Genomic DNA, 12,094 nt, shown 5'->3' with positions numbered 1-12,094 from the left:
CCGTCAGCGACCCCCACACTGCCGAAACTCCCACACTGAGGACACCACCAGCACCCCTGCACTGCCGACACTGTCAGCATACATGCTCTGAGGACACCGCTGGCACCCCCGCTCTGCCGACACCGCCGGCACCCTGCATTGACAACACCCCTGCACTGCCGACACAGTCAACAAACCTGCACTGAGGATACCACCGGCACCCCCACTCTGCCGACACAGCCAGTAAATCTGCACTAAAGACACCGCTGGCACCCCCGCACTGCCATTCCATGTACTGAGGACACCGCCAGCAACTCCCGCACTGCTGACAGCCAGCAAACCTGCACTAAAGACACCGCAGCCAGCAAACCTGCACTAACAACACCGCTGGCACCCCCGCACTACCGACACAGCCAGCAAACCTGCACTAAAGATACCGCTGGCACCCCCGCACTGTCAACACAGCCAGCAAACCTGCACTAAAGACACCGCTGACACCTCCACACTGTCGACATCACCGGTACCCTTCACTGAGGACACTGCCAGCACTGCCATTCCATGTACTGAGGACACCGTCAACAACCCCACTCTGCCGACACTGCTGTCACAGTAAGTGCACTATTGGTGTATCCAATCCACACTGTATAACACACTGTATCCGTGTTGGAAATTAGAAGCTGAACTGCCACATGTTAGTGCCGCCCACTGTGTCACTTAGCTTAGACAGACAGCTAGCTGGATGCAACCTTTTGGCCTTAACTAGATGAAGCAAATAATATTGTGAGGTGGTCAAAATTTATTGGAAATTACTGGAAATAAATGTTATTGAGCTTAATTATACTGTAGGAACAAAAACAGGCCCATTTTATGTGATTTTAGCTGATTTTATGGTTTTTTAAGAAAAAAATCCAGATCCAAAACCAAAACACGAAAACAAAACACCAAGGGGAAAAAATCCAATGCCAGATTCAGATCCAAAACCAGAGGAGATCCAGATCCAAAACCAAAACACGAGGGTGGGCGCACATCTCTAATTATTAGACCTGATAAATACCATTTTATCCACATGTCCTATTGTAGGTGCCGAAAAAACGGTCCATCTTTAATAGTGCAGCATTTTTTTCCTTATGATTTTTCCTAATACTTTCTGTAGCTAAATTGTATTGATTCACGTAATCTATGCTCTTGTTCCCTGTAGCCTGAGCCCCTGGATTGGTTTTCTTACCCATGAGAGGGTGTCTTTCTATACCATTGACTATTTTGAGAGCTTTGTCTAAAACATTATGGGGATATCCGTGTTACACAAAGGACTGATACGTCTGCTTGGATTATTACTCAAACATCTCCTCGCTGCAACAGTGCCTCCTCAGACGTAGGAACTGGCCTTTGGAAATATTGTTTTTATTTTTAAAAAAATTTTGTGTTGACAGCTTTTATAGTTCAAATATGTATTCATTAGAATTTAGGTGAGCTACAAAATTTAAATGGAAGTCTCATCCCTGTCCTAAATAAAGAACGAATCATCTATTTATCTTGCATACAGAACCAGGTTTGACCCGAGTCTACCACCCCATATGCAACGCTCTTCAATACACACCATATCTTATATACAGCCCTCTGTAATACCGGGACATACCCCCATGCCGGATGCTATGAGCACCTCCAGACTTGGAGGAGCTGAGGCAGCCTTTTGTAGCAGCTTTAATGCAGGGTTTCCAGTGTCAAGGAATGCTACGTCCCTGGATACTGGAGACATCGCAGTGCTGCTTGTGTCAGTGGGGGTGCTCCAATGCCCCTGCTATCACAGCGGTCAGGGGGCACTGTTGCGACAGGTGGTGTCCTCGTCTGCGCTTTCAGCATTCGCCATGCCGACGCACTTGGGTCCACTCATTCAGCAGTTAGGTAGGATTTTGTGGTCTGTCTCTCTCTTCTTAGCCTGTTGCTCCCTCTGTCTCTTTTGCACCTTCCACTGCTGCGCCTGCGCAGCTGGTTCCCGGGGACCCTGGAAGTTCACAAGATACTGTCTCTGTGTTCTTTTTTGTTTCAGACGTCAGTGTGGTCGAACACCTCTCGGTCGCTCCTACCACCATCCCAGGGATCTATGGTGTCGCTCCTGTTGCCAGGCCTGATGTCATCATCGCAGTACATCTTCCGATTATGGAGCCGCATGGAGAGTCTCGCATGTCGGTTCTTGGCCCCTCAGACCTTGATAGCTTCATGGCAGCAGTGAGAGACTTTCTTGCAGAGTTAAAGCTCGGCAGGAGATACAGGCTCTGTGAAGATGGAAGTCCAATGCCTATCAGAGATATATTCATGTGGAATCATGATGTTTAACATTGTTTGTGGATTTGAGTGTTTCGGCCAACTTGCCACCTTTTCAGTGGGGGTCTCGAGGGATTTTACCCTATTTTTTGCCCTGCTTAGGACAACGATTCCCTAATAAAAAATAGTAAATATGGAGACAAACAGCAAAGAATAAGAGAATGGCTTTACTAACAAAATAAAAAATATCCAGCAGGTTTTTTGTTGGTTTTAACTAGGGGTGAGCGGGTTCGGTTTTACTCGGATTTACTCGGTTCTTATCGCCACTTTACCGCAAATTCGGATTGATTATATTGGCTATCCAAAACACATGATAGGCGATAGCCAATAAAAAGATCCGAGTAAATCCGAACACGCTCACCCCTAGTTTTAACCTACGGTCAAGTTCTCCGCCCCCCTTTCCCTCTCCACCTCCTCCTTCGGTGATGGTTTCCATAGTTTCATGTTCCTCATATATTTGTGTGTACTGCAGGGGATCTTCTGAATTCTAGGCCCATCTGACTGGTTGGTCACTTTTACATTTTGGGCTGCACAGTCTCGTTTTTCATCCGATTCCTCTATTTTCCCATGGTGGGATATGGTGCGGTGGTTAGGACGTAGGGGTATGTTGTGGGATGCTTCGTTGCCCGGTCTACAGATGGCAGCAGATTCCTTTGGGTTTTCTTGTGTGTTAGTCATATATCTAGGGGGAAATGATCTGTGACAGTGAATGTCTGGGTGGGCAGACACGTTTTTGGAGTAGGGCGGGTTGGTGGTGGATCATCAACTACTCAGGGTCCAGGATGCCCATCTTTTTCATAGGGATGGGGTAAGCCTCATGGAGGAGGGGAATTGTTTGTTCCTTGAGGAGCATTTTTTAAGTATTGGGGGGTTTAGTGAGCTAGGTAGTATGGTGGCGGGCCTGGTTCATTATTGGGAACCATGTGTGGCGAGAAAGACCGGCAATCTATAAAGAATCCATATTACTGCAGTAGGAGCGGTGCACTCCCCTTCAATGCACCGGTTAGGCTGATTTCACCCTACTGGGGTCAGTGGCACCTCTCAACCAAGTGGCCCGAAATGGTGCATTGGCATGGGTGTTTGATACCGCCTCACTTGCTAGAAAGGGATAGTTGGCCCTTGCAAGTATTTTATATTGGCATGGGTGTTGGATACCGCCTCACTTGCTTAGAAAGGGAGAGTTGACCCTTGCAAGTATTTTATATCTCACTTACCATTAATTGGGATAGTTGGCCCTGGTAAGTTTTGGACATCTTTTGCCTAAGTCAAGTGGGCGCCAGTGGTTTGCCGTTAATTTCTCTGCCACCATACTCATTATTGTAAATAAATAAAGCTGACCTATTATTTTGAACAGCATTAACTTGGTCTGTGTCTTTATTTTGAAATATGGTTTAAAAGAATTTATGGTTTTATCCATCATCTGACAATAGAGAGTTTATAGTTACCCGAGTTTTTGCTAGCGTTTGGTTTGATGTATTGAATCACATCTTGTACTTGTTCAAATGCTAGAAAACTAGTAATAAACACACCAATTGTTATTCTACTTGTGTTTTACAAACCTATTTAAATCCAAATAAGCAAGTGGGTACCTGGCCTTCTTGTGCATTATATAGAGTTGTCTTAAACATAATCACTTTATATTTTCAGCCCCACAAGTTATTTGTAATAATTCCATAAAATGTGTGTATATAGCACTGCAGCAAAGTCTATCTAAGGGCTTTAGAATAGAGTATTCAGAAAATCCTGTTGCCAGTTATCAGACTCTGACTGTGCACATATTGTAAATCCTTTTGTATAGATGATTTTTGGTTTTGTTCTATTTATAACAGATGGAAATATTCCTGCTCATTTCAGTAATATTTCCCATGCGCATATATTCATATTTCAAAGGCCTGTGGTACATGGGGAGAGCGCAAGGTTGAATTTTCGCTCAAGGCGCCAAGTGCCCTTGGACAAGTACCGCTTGTAGAATGTATAATTGACACAGTGATCACTCTGGCCCACCCACAGTGCTGCAATTTGGAGTGCTGACCTTCGATTACAAAAGACAAGTGCACAAGATACTTGTAGGCAAAAAGAGCTTTGTTTGAGGGATAGAGGAAAACTTTTCATATTCCAGTTACTGATCATTACTGGGGACAGCAGCTTATAAAGTGGTACTGTGTGCAAACAAGTGACAAACACAAGCATTTTCTACATTTCAAACCTTGTAGCTCATTGCCCATTTAAGAAATAATGGGGGAGCTGTATCAAGCCTTGGAGAGAGATAAAGTACTACTCAACTGCTTCTAGCTGCCATTTTTCAGGCTGTTTGAAAAAATGACTGATAGGAGCTGATTGGTTGGTACTTTGGGGTCTCTATACGAAGCCTTGGAGAGAGATAAACTGGACGGAGATAAAGTACCAACCAATCAGCTCCTAACTATCATTTTTCAAACACAGCCTGTAAAGTGATAGCTAGGAGCTGGTTGGTTGGTATTTTATCTCCATCCACTTTATTAGAGATGAGCGGGCCTGGTTCTCTGGGAACCCACCCCACCCGAACTTCGGCGATCCGAGACACAGCTCAGATCTTCCCGCCCTCCCCGGATCCCTATTCCCGCTGTCAGATCTCGAGGTTTTGCCTCTAGCGGCCATTTTACAAAGTCTCATTGAAGTCTACGGGCTTGCCGCTGATAGGCTGAGAGAGCTGTCTGTTACAGCTCTCAGCCAATAAGTGCTTGCCCTTAGACTTCAATGGGCACAGGAAGAGGAGGAAAGATGCCGCCACTGCCCCCATGCTGACACTCACGCTGCCGCCACTGCTGGCACCCCTGCATTGCGGCACCCTGCACTGAGGACACTGCCAGCACCCTGTACTGCTGCCCCCATACTAAGGAACACCATGAACACCCTCACACGGCTGACACTGCCGGCGCCCATGCACTAAGGACATTGTCGGCACCCCCCCCCCCCAGTGCCAACACTGCCGGCACCCCTGCACTGAGGACACTGTCAGCAGCCCCGCACTGCCGACACCCACACATTGCCAATACTGCCAGAACCCCCGCACTGAGGACACTGCTGGCACCCCCGCTCTGCCACCACCGCTGGCACCCTGCACTGAAGACAATGTCGCCCCTCGTGTGGAAAACACCATCAGCACCCCCACACTGCCGGCACCCCCGCACTGCCGACACCGCCAGCACCCCCACACCGAGGACACTACTGGCTCCCCTGCACTGAGGGCACCCCCGCACTGCCGAGACCGCCTATACTGAGGACACTGTGAGCAACCCCGCACTGCCGACACCCCCACAGCCTCCTGCTGCATTACCATAATTGTAAGGATCACAATTGCAAAGCTCCCTGCTTGCATTTTTGCAATTGCGGTCCTTGCTGAAACAGGCCCTGTATCCGACCTGCACTGTACACAACCCACACTGCATTCTATCCAACCCACACTGTATCCAGCACTGTATCCAACCCGCACTATATTCAACCCTATATTTGACCTGCACTGTATCCAACCTAAGCCTTGAAAAAGCTTGTGCAGTGAAACATGCGTCAGTCTGTGTCTCTATGTCAATGTTATATCAATATATTTGAAACTACACAAATAGAATACTTTACATTTGGATTCTTATGGTGAATATACACTTATCAGATATGAACTATAACGATTGTTCATATCTTTGACATGTTGGACATGCATCGACCAACGATGCGCATTCCCGCATGTCAGATAACGATATCTAACATCGACTGTGTTTGCAGTAAGATTTGGACGATTTATTTCATTTTAATTAATGTCAGAAATCGTTCATCATTGACAAAATCGTTCCATCGTTCCATGAAATCGATGATCTGACAAATCGGACCATGTGTATGCACCATAACACATGCTTTGATGCTGATACTAACCATGTTTATATAAATGGATTAGTACATGGAAAAAGTCTCAATTAGATAACTATGTTCAGTGGCGTAAGTTCATCCCAGACGCCCGGAGGCAAGTTATAATTTGGTGCCCCCCCCCCCTGTCACAGCAGCTGACACTGTAATATAGCAATTTGAATGCAGACAGGCTATAGATAGACGAAGGCAGCAGCGGATGGTCTGACATGGAGCTCTCCACTAGTGAATGGTGGCTTTTCAGGTGTCGGGAAAGGGTGCCATGTATTGGGTGGCCGTGACAGTACATTCTGGGTACATAGTTACAGCCCTAAGTGAGGTTAATATGTTGTGGACAATGGAGGAGATGCCCCTTGAGTGCTGGAGCCTGGCGGCAGGCTCCTCCATTGTCTCCCATAGTTCTGCCCCTGACTATGTTGCAAATTAAGTGTTACCAGAGTTACCAAAAAAGTAACCATTACTACCTCAATAGAATATCATGAATATCATTTATGCTGGCCATACACGCTGCAATTATCGGGACGATCCGCCCGATATCGGCGGATCGCAGCAATAATTGTAGCGTGGGGGGGCGACCGAGGGTTAAATATTGCTCGGTCGGGCATGCTGGATTGTCCAGCATGCCCGTCCGATGCGATATTTACCCGGTAACTGTCGGCCGCATCGGGCAGTGTATGCCCAGCGCGGCCGACAGACAGAAATATCCTGTGTTCCTTCCTATGGAAGGAACAGGGAAATGTCTCCTCCCCCGGGGGCGGAGCGCAGATGTCGGGCTATACACTGTGAGATTTCTCTCACAGTATATGCCGCGGACATCTGCGGCTGGCAGCTGGCCAGATAAAAAGTCTGTCGGTCTGACAGACATTTTATCTTGCCGTGTATGCCCTTAAAAAGTGGGAGGCACATATAGAAACCGTTGTAATTCCTATACCGTTCACCTGATTTGGATGTAATTACCCTCAAATTAAATCTGAAAGTCTGCAGTTAAAGCACATCTTGATTGTTTCATTTCAAAGCCATTGTGGTGGTGAATAGAGGCCAAAATATGAAAGTTCTGTCAATGTCCCAATATTTATGCACCTGACTGTATATATATATATTAGGGGTGTGGACCGGCCACTTTTCGTGTTTTGGTTTTGGATCTGGATCTTTCTTCGTGTTTTGGATCTGGATTGGTTTTGCCAAAACCACCCTTCCGTGTTTTGGGTTCTGGGTTTTGTGTTTTGGATCTGTATTTTTTTTTTAAAAAGCATAAAAACAGCTAAAATCAAAGAATTTGTGGGTTTTTCTGCTCCTATGCTATTATTAACCTCAATAACCTTAATTTCCACTCATTTCCAGTCTATTCTGAACACCTCACAATAGTGTTTTTATGTCCAAAAGGTTGCACCGAGGTAGCTGGATGACTATGCTAAGCGACACGAGTGGGCGGCACAAACACGTGGCCCATCTAGGAGTGACACTGTAGTGGCAGACAGGATGGCAGTTTGAAAAACTAGGCCCCAAACAGTACATAATGCAAAGAAAAAAAAGAGGTGCAAGATGGAATTGTCCTTGGGCCCTCCCACCCACCCTTATGTTGTATAAACAGGACATGCACACTTTAGCAAACCAATCATTTCAGTGCCAGGGTCTGCCACACGATGGCTGAAATTATTGGTTAGTTTGGGCCCCCACAAAACAAGCTGGCAATTAATCTGTCCCTGCACAAACTGGCTCTACGGAGGCAAGATGTCGTCCTCATCCTCCTCATCCACCGATTCCTCACCCTCTTCAGTGTTGTGTACATCCTCATCCTCACAGAGTATTAATTCGTCCCCGCTGGAATCCACCACCACAGGTCCCTCTGTACGTTCTGGAGGCTGGTCTCCCTGGAAGAGTTGATAATTCATTTTTATGAACATCATCTTCTCCACATTTTGTGGAAGCAACCTCCTACGCCTTTCGCTGACAAGGTTCCCGGCTGCACTAAACACTCTTTCGGAGTACACACTGGAAGGCGGCAACTCAGGTAAAATAGAGCCAGTTTGTACAGGGGCCTCCAAATTGCCTCTTTTTCCTGCCAGTACAGGTACGGACTGTTTGACATGCCTACTTGGATGCTGTCATCGATGTAATCCTCCACCATTCTGTCAATGGTGACAGTATCATATGCAGTGACAGTAGACATGTCAGAAATTGTTGCCAGGTCCTTCAGTCCGGACCAGATGTCCAAACTTGGTCCTGCCTGCCCTGCATCACCGCCAGCGGGTTGCTTAGGATACCTAAGTTTTTTCCTGGCAGCCCCAGTTGCGGGAGAAAATGAAGAAGGAGCTGTTGACGTGTCACGTTCCACTTCAGCTGACAGTGTTTTCACCAGCAGGTCTTTGCACCTCTGCAGGCTTGTTTCGGCCGGAAAGAGAGACACCACATAGGCTTTAAACCTAGGATGGAGCATGGTGGCCAAAATGTAGTGGTCTGATTTCAACAGACTGACCACCCTGGAATCCTGGCAAAGCGAATGAAGGGCTTCATCCACAAGTCCCACATGCCGAGCAGAATCGCTCCGTCTTAGCTCTTCCTTCACTTTCTCCAGCTGCTTCTGCAAAAGCCTGATGAGGGGAATGACCTGACTCAAGCTGGCAGTGTCTGAACTGACTTCATGTGTGACAAGATCGAAGGGCTGGAGAACCTTGCACAACACGGAAATCATTCTCCACTGCGCTTGAGTCAGGTGCATACCCCCTCCTTTGCCTATCTCATAGGTGAATGTATAGGCTTGAATGGCCTTTTGCTGCTCCTCCATCCTCTGAAGCATATAGAGGGTTGAGTTTAACCGCGTCACAACCTCTTGCTTCAGGTGATGGCGGGGCAGGTTCAAGAGTGTTTGCTGGCGCTCCAGTCTTCGGCACGCAGTCGCTGAATGGGGAAAGTGGCCAGAAATTTTTCGGGCCACCCAAAGCGTCTCCTGCACGCCCCTGTCGCTTTTCAGAAAATTGTGCATCACCAAGTTTATTGTGTGAGCAAAACATGGGATGTGCTGGAATTTGCCCAGATGTAATGCCCGCACAATATTGGTGGTGTTGTCAGATATCACAAATCCCCAGGAGAGTCTAAGTGGGGTAAGCCACTGGGTGATGATTTCCCTCAGTTTCTCTAAGAGGTTGTCGGCAGTGTGCCTCTTACTGAAACCGGTGATACACAGGGTAGCCTGCCTTGGAACGATCTGGCGTTTCTGAGATGCAGCAGTCATGCCAGTGACATGGCCTGCAGGACTACTTCCGATCCTGACTAAGGAGGAAAATTGACGAGGAGGGAGTTGACGGTGTGGTTTGCAGGCACTTGGATACACCAGGACAATGGGATTTAGATGTCCCTGGACTGCTTACGGTCTTAGCCAAAGTTTCTGAACTTGACAGTAACTTTTTATGCAGGTGCCGTATAAGGGAGGATGTTCCTAGGTGGTTAACGTCCCTACCCCTACTTATTTCACCTTTACATATGGTACATATGGCAAGACAGTTGTTGTCCGGATTTGGATAGAAATATTGCCAGACCAAAGAGGGGGAATGTTTGGTCTTCTGCCCAGGCATGACCGTGATGGGCTTTTTCATCCCACGGACAACAACTGTCTCCCCCGGAGCCTGATTTAAACAAACCACATCACCATCAGAATCCTCCTCGCCAACTTCCTCCTCAGCTCCAGCTACACCAGTATCCTCATCCTGTTGTACTTCAACAGTGACATCTTCAATTTGCATATCAGCAAGTGGACTGTGGGTGCTCCTTTCAGCACTTGCAGGGGGCGTGCAAATGGTGGAAAGAGCCACCTCTTCCTGTCCAGTGCTGGGAAGGTCAGGCATCGCAACCGCCACCACACTTGGACTCTCCTTGGGGATTTGTGATATCTTCTTAGAACGCACAGTTCTTCGCTGTGCTTTTGCCAGCTTAACTTGTTTGATTTTTTTTAGCTGGAGGAGGGCTTCCATCGTCATGTGAAGCTGAACCACTAGTCATGAACATAGGGAAAGACCTTAGCCGTTCCTTGCCACTCCGTGTCGTAAGTGGCATATTGGCAAGTTTACGTTTCTCCTCAGATGATTTAAATGTTTTTTTAAGGTCATTTTCCTGAACTTTGTCATTTGGGATTGTTTGTGCCCTCTACTATGACATTGGGCATCGGCCTTGGCAGACGACGTTGATGGCATGTTATCGTCTATGTCATGACTAGTGGCAGCAGCTTCAGCACTAGGAGGAAGTGGTTCTTGATCTTTCCCTATTTTATTTTTATCTGAGAAAGTTTGGTCCTCCATTTATGTTATATTGATATATACGTGCGGCTAAGGCGCTGCTGCTTTGAGGATGCACGTACAGTGCAGACAATTCACAAACACAGAAGAAAATGTTTTATCTTTGTTGGAGTGCACTTTGGGGGTTACACCACCCTTTAACAGACAGTCGCACGCTTGGCGCTGCTGCTTTGAGGATGCAGGTGTGGCTACTGCGCATACATTTCACACACAAACACAGAAAATAATTTTTTATTTTTGTTGGAGACTAGTGCACTTTGTGGGTTACACCACCCTTTAAGAAATGAGCCAGCTGGCTCTTTATACTTATGGGACACAGGCGCACGCTTGGCGCTGCTCCTTTGTTGATGCACGTGCAGCTACAGTGCACACAATTCACAAAGACAGAAAAAAAAGAATTTTAAATTTTTTGTGGAGCGCACTTTGAGGGTTACACCACCCTTTCACAGACAGACACATGCTTGTCGCTGCTGCTATATTGAGGATGCACGTACAGTGCAGACAATTCACAAACACAGAAGAAAATGTTTTATTTTTGTTGGAGCCCACTTTGGGGGTTACACCACCCTTTAACAGACAGATGCACGCTTGTCGCTGCTGCTTTGAGGATGCAGGTGCGGCTATAGCCCACACAATTCACAAAGACAGAAAAAAAAAGAAGAATTTTTTATTCTTTGTGGAGCGCACTTTGAGGGTTACACCACCCTTTAACAGACAGCTTGTCGCTGCTGCTTTGAGGATGCACGTACAGTGCAGACAATTCACAAACACAGAAGAAAATATTTTATTTTTGCTGGAGTGCATTTTGGGGGTTACACCACCCTTTAACAGACAGACACACGCTTGGCGCTGCTGCTTTGAGGGTGCAGCTACACAATTCACAAAGACAGAAAAAAAAGGAGAATTTTTTATTTTTTGTGGAGCGCACTTTGATGGTTACAGCACCCTTTAACGGACAAGCCAGCTGGCCCTTTACTTATGGGACACAGGCGCACACCTGGTGCTGCTCCTTTGTTGATGCACGTGCAGCCACAGTGCACACAATTCACAAACACAGAAAATATTATTTTATTTGGTTTGGAGTGCACTTTGGGGGTTACAGCACCCTTTAACGGTCAAGCCAGCAGCCCTTTACTTATGACACAGGCGCACGCTTGGCGCTACTTTGTTGATGCACATGCGGCTACTGCGCACACAATTCACAAACACAAAAAAATATTATTTTTTTATTTTTTTTGGAGTGCACTTTGGGGGATACAGCACCCTTTAACGGACAAGCCAGCCGGCCCTTTACTTATGGGACACAGGCGCACGCTTGGCGCTGCTACTTAGTTGATGCACATGCAGCCACAGTGCACACAATTCACAAACACAGAAAATATTTTTTTATTTGGTTTGGAGTGCACTTTGGGGGTGACAGCACCCTTTAACGGTCAAGCCAGCCGGCCCTTTACTTATGACACAGGCGCACGCTTGGCGCTACTTTGTTAATGCATGTGCGGCTACTGCGCACACAATTCACAAACACAGATAAAATATTTATTTTTTTGCACTTGGGGGGAGCACCCCTGATGGACAGAGCACCACCTGGACAACTCTACAGCACCCCT

Source organism: Taudactylus pleione, unplaced genomic scaffold (assembly GCF_031769625.1).
Source record: "Taudactylus pleione unplaced genomic scaffold, aTauple2 ptg000201l, whole genome shotgun sequence".
NCBI classification, from domain to species: Eukaryota; Metazoa; Chordata; class Amphibia; order Anura; family Myobatrachidae; genus Taudactylus; species Taudactylus pleione.
The sequence above is the reverse complement of the archived record's forward strand: the minus strand, read 5'-3'. Positions refer to the sequence as shown.